The following is a 10,785-nucleotide window of genomic DNA, read 5'->3' as shown; positions in this document are numbered from 1 at the left end:
CCATGGCAAGGTGCCTTAGCCCACGCGGTTAACCCGCGCTGCTAGTTTCATACACCAACAGTCTCTCTGAAGGCGCGTTGAAAATAGAACATCATGTAAAACGAATTATAGGAAAAGCAGATGTCAGTCTGAGATTCACTGGAAAAGCCCTAAGGAGATGTAATTCAGAAACAAAAGAGGTAGCTTACAAAATCCTCATCGACAAATTCTGAAGTACTGCTGCCTCGTCATGTACCTTTACCAGGTAGAACTGATAGAAGAAACAGAGGATCTAAGGAAGAGCGGCGTGTTTAGGCGCGGTTTTGTTCTGGAGGCGCAAGAGCTTCGCGGAAATGCTCACCAGACTGCAGTTACAGACGCGACAAGAGAGGCCTTGTGCATCATGGAATGTTTTGCTGTTAAAATTCCGTGAGCATACGTTCCTAGAAGACTCGGGTAATATAATACTTCCCCTCTTTCATCTCGCGAAATAACCATTACGAGAAAATCAGAGAATTCCGGAGTCATACGGTGACTTACCGCCAATCGCTCTCCATGCACACTGTTCGCTGATGTGGAGGGGGGGGGGAGAGGGGAAGGGCATAATAGTAGTCCACTGTCTGCCGTAAGGGGCTTGATTTACTGTATGTATGAGTATGCTTAGCATAGTACTCTGATGTTCAAAGCAACCTTAGATTGAATATACTCTCATGCATAAGGACGAAGTGCGTTCACTTTGATTATTGAAATAGAGGAATTGACACTTCGTTCGGATATAAAACGTTTCCTCAATCCGTCGTCGAAGCTTACCTGGCGTTGTACAAAGTCTTCAAGTGACCAGAATTCTAGCCGTTCGCAGACGAAACGTGAAAGCATTCGTTCTGGTTTTGTGATGGTATAGCGTGAAAATCATGTTGCAGGGAATTTTAAAGCAAGAAAGTCAGAATCAGACACGTCAAATTTTTGATTCTTGGAAAGGGACGTGGCCAATGAGATGCAAGCTGCCTTACTTCGACTCAAATAGAACTTAGGAGATGCCATATTGTATTACGTCATTTTCAGTCGAAAACCGTATCTACTGGTTTTTATGGTAGAACTTACATGCTGTGAATATGTGCTATTCCATTCGCTCCGGCACGTGCAGATCTCTCGAAAACGTGTCATTTAAAAAAAAAGTGGAAATGACATATTCTTGGTTAAAGACTTTTCGTACTTCGTGCTTTTAGAGAACAACATGCACGCTGAGTAAGTACACCACTCGAAGATAGCGATGCAGTGAAAAAAATGTCATAACGGCGCTGTTTTTGGTACGATTTGTTACAAGTAAATTACCGTTAATGACATAAGGGTGGTTAAAGCCTTCAGGGCATCGTAAGATCTGAAACACACACCTGTTGCGACGTCTGTGAATTGTAGTGTAGGGGATAGAGGCGCAAATTATGATTTGTAGGGTCACTGGTTCATATTCTGGTTTCTGCATCTATTTTTTATTCGCCTTTATATTTCCTAAAAGGGTGTAGGTCTTTTACATGATGTATAGAAAATGCAACAATTTTAGCAATAATCTGACAGCTCTTGGTCCAAGTAACTTGGGCTATTTAGTTAGCTTTGACGTACTATAGCACTGTGTAAAGAACCCTCTCGCAAAATTTTTGTTGATAATGATGATAAACTTCTGGTCGACACAACTGCTTTGTTTCAGTTTGTGTTCAGCCAAGAATTGTTTAAGCAAACTGGTGGGATCGCATAGGAAACCCTTTTTCTCGCTTGTTGGCTCACTTCTCTCTCTCTCTCTCTCTTTTTCTCTTTTTTTTCTGAGAGACGAGAGAGCACTGGAATCAGCAGTCTTTAAACCAACTGCATTTAGGATGTTTGCTGACAATACTCTCGTAGTGTGCTCTCACGAAGAAGATAAGTTAATGTAATTTTTACGTCTCCTCAGCTCCATTCACAAGAGCATTCAGTTTACTACGGAAGTAAAAAAAGATGGTTGTCTGTCTGTCCTGGATGCTTTGGTTGGACATTCAGAGTGACATTCACATTATCATAAGCCCACCCACACTGATTTGTATTTGCAATCATCGAGATGTCATCACCTGTCACTAAGAATGAGTATGCTTAAAACACACACAGAGCTTATATAATTTCTAGATAGTCTGTTTAAAGACTTCGCCCAGCTACAGTTAGGGTTCAGAAGAAAATTTATGTTCTAGACAGTAGTATAAAAGGAAACTGACTGTTAAATTCAAAAACCATAAAGTGGATAAAGAATATAAAGACTCTGTCCGAACAGGCCACGAAGGCCCAACGGTACCGACCGGCCGCCGTGTCATCCTCAGCCCACAGGCGTCACTGGATGCGGATACGGAGGGGCATTTGGTCACCACACAGCTCTCCCTGCCGTATGTCAGTCTACGAGACCGGAGCAACTACTTCTCAATCAAGTGGCTCCTCAGTTTGCCTCACAAGGGCTGAGTACACCCCACTTGCCAAGGGCGCTCGGCAGACCGGATGGTCACCCATCCAAGTGCTAGCCCAGCCCGACAGCGCTTAACTTCGGTGATCTGACGGAAACCGGTGTTACCACTGCGGCAAGGCCGTTGACAGATAAAGAGTATAGCCTGCTGGCAAAATACCTAGATTTTGTGGCTCCGTAAACTTTCCCGGCGTAATAACTGATTTTATTCAAGTCTGGTCTCCATCCGGAACATATCGACATCTGGATACCTGGCCGCCATCTTCAGGTGAGTAGGCCGTCGCACAATCACGCCGGAACTGAAATCAAACAGGCCGCGGCGGCTCCGTTATACACCGACCGTGGGTCCACCGCGCGTGCGCGAACATGACTGCCCTCTAGCGACAGGCATAACATAGCACCGGTGGTGAAAGCTCGCGGAAACGATAAATCGATATGGAACATTATTCACAGTTTTGACGACCGATACAAGGACCGTTGTTTCTTAATGTCAAATAGAACAGAGCTCCAACTCTTACTTAAAGGATACCTCCTATTTCCGTTTATAATATTGTCAGATAGCCGGATTTCAATGGGTTCTTTCACTACACAGTCCCAATACCACGACGAGTGGCAACCACTTGTGTCTCACCGTACAACATTTTATGTCCTTTAGTCGGACAATGTTCCGCCACTGCAGATTTTTCTGGCTGCAATAAACGCGTGTGGCAATGGTGCTCCACGCAACGATCCTGGATCGTACGATTCGTTTGTCCAATATAGGCCTTCCCGCAATGGCAAAGGATTCTCGTAGACCCCTGGGTTTCTCAACCCCCAATCATCCTTCACTGAGCCCAGCAGAGCTCTGGTCTTAGCTGGCGGACGGAATACACTTTAATATCAAATTTCTTCAAAATTCTCCCTATTTTTGAAGATATGCTCCCCGCAAAAGGTAGGGATGCGACCGATTTGCTTTTGTCTACTGTTGGTCCAATCTGTAGAGCACGACGGATCTCATTCTGCTTGAACACAGCTTAAAGATGATCCACTTCTTGTGTCAAACTATCTGCATCTAAGATGGCGTAAACTCTTTTTACCCATGTACGTAGGACCCCGTTACGTTGGTACGATGGATTACAACTTGATGCATGAAGATATAAGTCCGTATGCGTGGCCTTACGATAAACACTACGTCCGAATGTCCCCTCATCCCTCCTGTAGTCCAAGACATCTAAAAACGGAAGTTTTCCATCCTTTCCAACTTCCATCATGAAGTTAATATTGGGATGCACACAGTTGTTTATGGAAGATTTTGAGGACATGGCACTGAAGACGACGTTCTTAAAACCAACTTGTCTCTGGAGATACGGCGATGATACGTGTATGGTATGGTCACATGGGTGGGATGCTCTGGATCGCTACCTAGATCATTTTAATTATGTTCAAAAATAGAGCTTTGCAGCCAAAAGTATGAGGAATAATATACCGTATTGAAATATTGAACGAAACCAACCTGCGTTAAGAAAAACATGTGTTGCATTATTATTGAAAGTCCGTCGAAAACACAGCGCGCTAATAAAACTGAGAGCAAAGGAAAGTTTTCTTCAGTCTTTGACGCCTTACCTGAGGATGAGAGGCAGACGCACAGTCGAAATATCGCGCATTGCAAGTAATGATGACAGGTAGCAAGCCCGAAACATTTTAGAAAACATTTAAATTACCCATTTATTGGCTTCAATTAGGCCGCGCCAAGTTCGTCTTGTTTACAACTCAGTTTTTGGCCTACCGAGGATGCGCAGCATCAGTAAACGTCAAAACCGCAAGTGACTCAGTCAGAATTCCATACCCACGCACGGGAATGCGAACTTTGAAAAAAAAAGGGGGCATTCCATGAAAATGTTTTATTAACACCTAGCCCTCTCAGCCAGTCAGCCTTAGGAACACAGCTCAGGCCCTTCGAATGATCACTTCCTAAATGGTTCAAATGGCTCTAAGCACTATGCGATTTAACATCTGAGGTCATCAGTCCCCTAGTGTAACTACTTAAACCTAATTATCCTAAGGACATCATACACATCGGTGCCCGAGGCAGGATTCGAACCTGCGACCGTAGCGCCGGCCGCGGTGGCCGTGCGGTTCTAGGCTCTGCAGTCCGGAACCGTGGGACTGCTACGGTCACAGGTTCGAATCCTGCCTCGGGCATGGATGTGTGTGATGTCTTAGGTTAGTTAGGTTTAAGTAGTTCTAAGTTCTAGGGGACTGATGACCTAAGATGTTAAGTCCCATAGTGCTCAGAGCCATTTTTTTGCGACCGTAGCAGCAGCGCTGTTCCCGACTGAAAAGCCTAGAAGCGCTCGGCCACAGCGGCCAGCGATCATTTCCTGCTCCCATTAATAGCATTCCGTTTCCTACCAGTGTTTCTCAAAGCTTATTTCCAATAGGAGCTGGAAAAGACCTACTATCACGGGAATTCGAGTGAAGAACAGTTTCCACCAAGAATAACATAGAAGTAGATTTCATAAGTGTGCCGAAGCAACTCGAACCACTTACTAAAGGCAAGTCTTCCTTTCCGAATGTGCTGATACAATAGCTCCACAGTTAGCAATCATATACAACCGCTCACTCGACGGAAGGTCCGTATCTTTAGAATGGAAAGCTCCACAGGCCACACTGAATAGAAAGCGTATAGGAGTACTCCGCTGAATTACATATCCATACCACTGACGTCGATTTTCGGCAGTATTTTTGAACACATACCGTGTTTGAACGTTATGTATGATCTCAAAGAAAACGATCTATTTACACGTAGCACGTATTCAGAGAATATCGTTCTTGTGCAACAGAACCTCTTTATTCTTATGAAGTAATAGTGTTATCGAAAGAGGATCTCACATTGATTCCACATATCTAGATTTTCAGAAGTCTTTTAAAACCGTTCCTCCCAAGAGACTTCCAATCAAATTACGCGCCTATAGACCACCGTCTCACGTGTGCGACTGGATTCGTGATTTCCTGTGAGAAAGGAAATTATCAAGTAAAACGGAAGTGATATCTGGCGTTGCTCAATGAAGTGTTACAGGCTGTCTGCTGTTCTTAATCATCATAAATCATTTAGGAGAGAATCTGAGCAGCTCTCTTAGATTTTTTGCTTATGATGCCGTCATTTACCGTCTAACAAAGTCATCAGAAGATCAAAACCACTTGCAGAATGATTCAGACAAGATAGGCTGTCTGTACGGTATTAAAAGTTGCAGTAGACACTAAATAATGAAAAAGGTACGTCATGAGGAAGCCGTTAAATTTCGGTTACATGATAAATCACACAAATCTAGAAGACGTCAATTCAGCTAAATACCTAGATGATTGCAATTACCAACAACTTACATTGGAACGATCACACATATAATGTTGTGGGAAAGGTGAATCATATACTGCGCTTTATTAGCAGAAAGCTTACAATATGCAACAGATCTACTTAAGAGACTGCCTAACTGCATTTTTCCATCTTCGGCTGGAGTATTACTGCGCGGTATGGATCCTCACTTGACTGTACTGACAGAGAACATCGAAAAAGTTCAAAGACGGACAGCGCGTTTCGTATTATCCCGAAATAAGGAGAGAGTGTCACAGATGTAATACGCGAGTTGAGGAGGGAATTGTTAACACAAAGACGCTTCTCGTTGGGGCGAAATCTTTTCACGAAATTTGAGTCACCCACTCCTCAGACTGAGAAAATATTTTGTTGACACCCAGCTGCATAGGAAGAAATGACCATCATAATAAATGTGGTTTTTCCACGCACTTTTCGAGAGTGGAACGGTAGAGACGCAGTGTGGAAGTGGTCCGATGAACCATTTGCCAGGCTCTTAAGCTTGAATTGCAGAGTAGACGCGTAAAAGCACAAAATCACTCACTTCGGACATTAGCGAAGCAGGCCCCGACCGCAACCATTTAGAAGTATTACAGAAAGACTGACGCGTCACTTTCAGTAGCTCCAGTCCCACTGGATACAGGACGCCGTCTCGTAGCGTACAACAGCAGAGGAGGAGCCGTCGGTCGGTGCCGGGAAAGATGTTTCAGGCGTAACTACAAACAGTTTAGACGTCGTAAGATCACTGGTCACATTTCGAACTGCTAATATTCGCCACTGGAAATAGCAGATATCCGGTTAAACAGCTTTTGGGGTCTAAATTAAAAAACAATATATACATTCATGGAAAAATATAAGACTGCAGCTGCCACTTAATTTAGTGTGTGATTTTTTTCTTCAGTTATTCTCGAAACATTCTGGAGCATTACCACTGATGCGCTACTATGAGAGTAGTGGGAGGGAATTGTTGCACAGAAGTGGTCGCGTATGCTGACGACCTCCTTTTTGCCACAGCGGTTAATTCGAGAGAGCAGCTTGAAGTGAAAACTACAGCAATACTGCAGACCATGAGCAACTGATGAGGCGGAAATACGAGGTCTGTTCAAAAAATTCCGGAACATTCGTAATTTCGTGCTAATGGTGTGTTGGAGTGGAAAGCGGTTGGCATCCCAGTACACGCCTGTTCAAATGGTTCAAATGGCTCTGAGCACTATGTGACTCAACATCTTAGGTCATAAGTCCCCTAGAACTTAGAACTACTTAAACCTAACTAACCTAAGGACATCACACACACCCATGCCCGAGGCAGGATTCGAACCTGCGACCGTAGCAGTCCCGCGGTTCCGGACTGCAGCGCCAGAACCGCACGGCCACCGCGGCCGGCGCACACGCCTGTGTTTAGTATGTAACTGGCAGACGTTTCATTGTTGCATGTCTCTTAGTTATTGTTCAGTGCTGTATTGGGTAGAACGTTGTGTCGCACAGTTGGCGAATTTAGAAATGGCAAAGTTAGAGAAGCAACGCGTCTGTGTTAAATTTTGCGTGAAACTCAAGGAAACATTTGCAGACACAGACTAAATGATTCGGGAACCCTACTGTGACGAGTGATTAAGACGTACTCGGTATTACAAATGGTTCACACGGCTTAAAAATGGCCGGGCGGAAATTAAAGATGACCCTCGATCAGGACACCCTTCGACGTCTACCAACGACGCTCGTGCCAGGAACGGAAACGAAATTATGCATGCCAGTCAAAGACTGACTGTGCGGGGGACTGCAGAATAATGTAACATTGCAATTGGATAATGTCATGAAATCCTGACTCAGTATCTTGGAATGCATCGTGTTGCCGCCAAGTTTGTCACACGGCTCACGAGTCGAGGCCAAAAACACCTCGCAGTCTGCGAAGAGTTTTTGGATCGCACAAATGAGAACGAGATATTTCTTAACAGAATTGTAACTGATGATGAGACATGAGTGTACGGTTATGATTTTGAGACCAAGGTTCAGTCTTCACAATGGATCGAGAAAGGTTCTCCAAGACCAATATCAGCTCATCAGGTCAGTTCAAATGTCAAAGCCATGCTGATGGTTTTCTTTAACTTTGAATTCGTGCTACAGGAACAAACTGTTCATCGATGCTACTATCGGGAGAAAATGTGAGAAGGAAATGGCCTCCAGTGCATCACGTTAACGTACGCGCACAATCATCCCGGTTTGTGCGAGATTATTGCACAAAAAGCCAAATCACTGTGCTGCTTCATCCTCCGTATTCTCCAAAACTCACCCCTTCGGACTTTTTTTTCTTTCCCAAGTTGAAAACCACGTTGAAAGGAGGAAGATTTGCAATGACAGACGAGATAAAAGAAAATTCACACATGGCGCTTCACGTTATTCAGCAAGTGACGTACCAAGACTGTTGCCGAAAGTGGAAACGATATTGGGAACGGGGTGTATCAATTGTGGATGAGACTATTTCGAAGGAGGCCATGCACAATAAATAAAAGGTAAGCGTAGAAAAATTTTACGGGCAAAGTTCCGGAATTTTTTGAACAGGCCTCATAGATACACCCTTGTGGCAAATAAAGTCTTTTACATTATGTTGAAAGGGAACTTACAAACTAGATGGGAACACCGTAAGAGGAAACATGGCTACAAGGTGCTCGGGTATACACCTGAACCGGGAATTAGACTTTAGTTAACATATGAGAACAGCTACAGGTTCAACACAGTGTACCAGACAACGCCCATGACTGTGATTAGAATATACCACTGCACTCTCTTCGAGTGAACAATACGTTCTGCTGGCAGCGTGTGGGCATCTGGACACCGCTCCGCGGCTAATACCGTGGTGGGGAAGTCCGGGCATGAGTGTGTGCTCATGCGGCTATCGGGGGTTTTCGGCACCACCTCAGTGGAGGCACCGAGCGTGGTGTTCGGGATGTACTCGACAGACGTAACTAATAAATATCGCACAGCATCATATAGGCTGGCAGAAAGACGTACTTTAAGAGAAGTCAAAATCCGGAGAGTGAAATCGTGGCAAAGGGAGTGGGACAGCTGTGAAAAGAGCCATAGGATATATGCATTCTTTTCCAGCATCAGAGAGTGATTGAGGATGAAACTTGTCAGTTCCACCCAAGGTAAGATTCATTCATTAACCGCCCATGAGCCATAACCCCCGTGTATGCTTTGTCATAGTCTCCGTTACCAGGCTGATTGTGCCTGTGCAGAGAGAGAGAGACTGTAGAACAGGTATTTGAATAATGTGATCTTTGGTCGCAAGAAAAACAACTAGCGAATTCACACGACATAACACAATCACTTACAGGGCAGGCGTTGTGGGCTCATAATCTCAGCGACTGTGCAGACACAACATCAAGAGAGCTGCATGAAGAGTTCGTGAAGCGACGAGAGAACAGGTGGCAACGAGCGTAGGCGACGAGTAATTCCACAGACAACAGTAGCAGCGCAGAAGACAGTAGTAGTGGTAGCAGAACAGACGACAGTGACACAGACGAAAAACGACAAACATTGAATCACTATATGAATAGTCAGCAAAACAAGTGTTCATTAGAAAGGAATATTAAATTGTAAGAGAAATGTGGAAAAAGAGGAGAGGACACGCTACCACGTAGAGTAACCTTACCTAGGTGTAGTATCACGCCATCTGAGGGCGAGAGGCTCATAATATTTCTGAGGCACTTGTCCATACATGGCGACTTGTAGTACTTCGGATGATCCCACGAGCGAAAGACTCCATCTTCATGAAGCGCTCCCTCCTGGACAGCATCAGTGGTGGCATTCTATAAATCTAAACTCTGCCCCATTTTCCTATTTTCCTATCTGCTTCATATACACACTGCTTCCGAAAGTGGAAACGGTGTTGGGAGCGGTGTATCAGTTGTGGAGGAGAGTTCAAAATGGTTCAAATGGCTCTGAGCACTATGGGACTCAACTGCTGTGGTCATAAGTCCCCTAGAACTTAGAACTACTTAAACCTAACTAACCTAAGGACATCACACACATCCATGCCCGAGGCAGGATTCGAACCTGCGACCATAGCGGTCGTGCGGTTCCAGATTGTATAGCCTTTAACCGTTCGGCCACTCCGGCCGGCTGGAGGAGAGTATTTCGAAGGAGATCGTGCACAATAAGTAAAAGGTAAGCGTAGAAAATTTTTGTGGACAAAATGTGAGGAAACTGCCTGAAATGCAGCGAGACAATTCATGGCTCTTGCATCACGATAACGCACCTGCACATTCGTCCCCCTTGGAGCGTGACTATTGCACAAAAAAAGAAGAAAAAAAAGTGTGCTTCCTCATCCTCCTAATTAGTTTCTTAATGGTTAAAATTTTGTTAAAATAATAAGAAACGAAAAAGGTTCATATTTTGTACACGCATAGTTTAATATTGGTGAAAAAACAGGCCTGTGTCGATCACTTTTGGCAGCTCAGTTGTAAAATGCAGCAAATATAATAAAATAAGCTGTTTTCAGAAGCAGAGCTCAGAAAATGTAAGCTTTCGCTTACAAGAAAACTAGACACCATCTGATATTTAGTATTAAACATATTTACGGGAGCGGCGATGACACAAGTATTGTGAAAAAGCAGAAGAAGGTAAATTGCGCTCTTTAAATCTGCGTGTTGCTGACGCTGATCTTGCGTTTATTTCCCAGCGGCCGATCCGAATCGCTGCGTCCCAGACAGCGGCCGTCTGCCCGTTTCCGGCGGCGTAGCGCGTCTGACAGCGCCGGGACGCTGGCGCCGTACCCCTCCCGCGTGGCGCTGGGCGTGGTCGGCGCCACCCCCTCCTCGCGACGCCGCCCGCCCCGGCGCCGAGGCCACGCCTTCGCGAACCCGCTGGCCGCGCCCCTCCCGCGCGGGCCACGCCCCTCCCGCGGCGCGATGCGCGGACGACGCGCGCGCTGTCTGGCGGGCGGCAGGCGCACGGCGCGCCTCAGTGCGAGCCCGGCAGCCGA

General features: G+C 45.2%; 1 pseudogene; it reads right to left on the bottom strand.

Moving 5' to 3' along the window:
- Positions 1–2,466: 2,466 nt before the first annotated feature.
- On the bottom strand, positions 2,467–2,584 carry LOC124561900 (annotated as a pseudogene).
- Positions 2,585–10,785: the final 8,201 nt, after the last annotated feature.

The sequence above is a fragment of the Schistocerca americana genome, chromosome 1, assembly GCF_021461395.2.
Source record: "Schistocerca americana isolate TAMUIC-IGC-003095 chromosome 1, iqSchAmer2.1, whole genome shotgun sequence".
Classification (NCBI taxonomy): domain Eukaryota; kingdom Metazoa; phylum Arthropoda; class Insecta; order Orthoptera; family Acrididae; genus Schistocerca; species Schistocerca americana.
The sequence above is the reverse complement of the archived record's forward strand: the minus strand, read 5'-3'. Positions and strand labels throughout refer to the sequence as shown.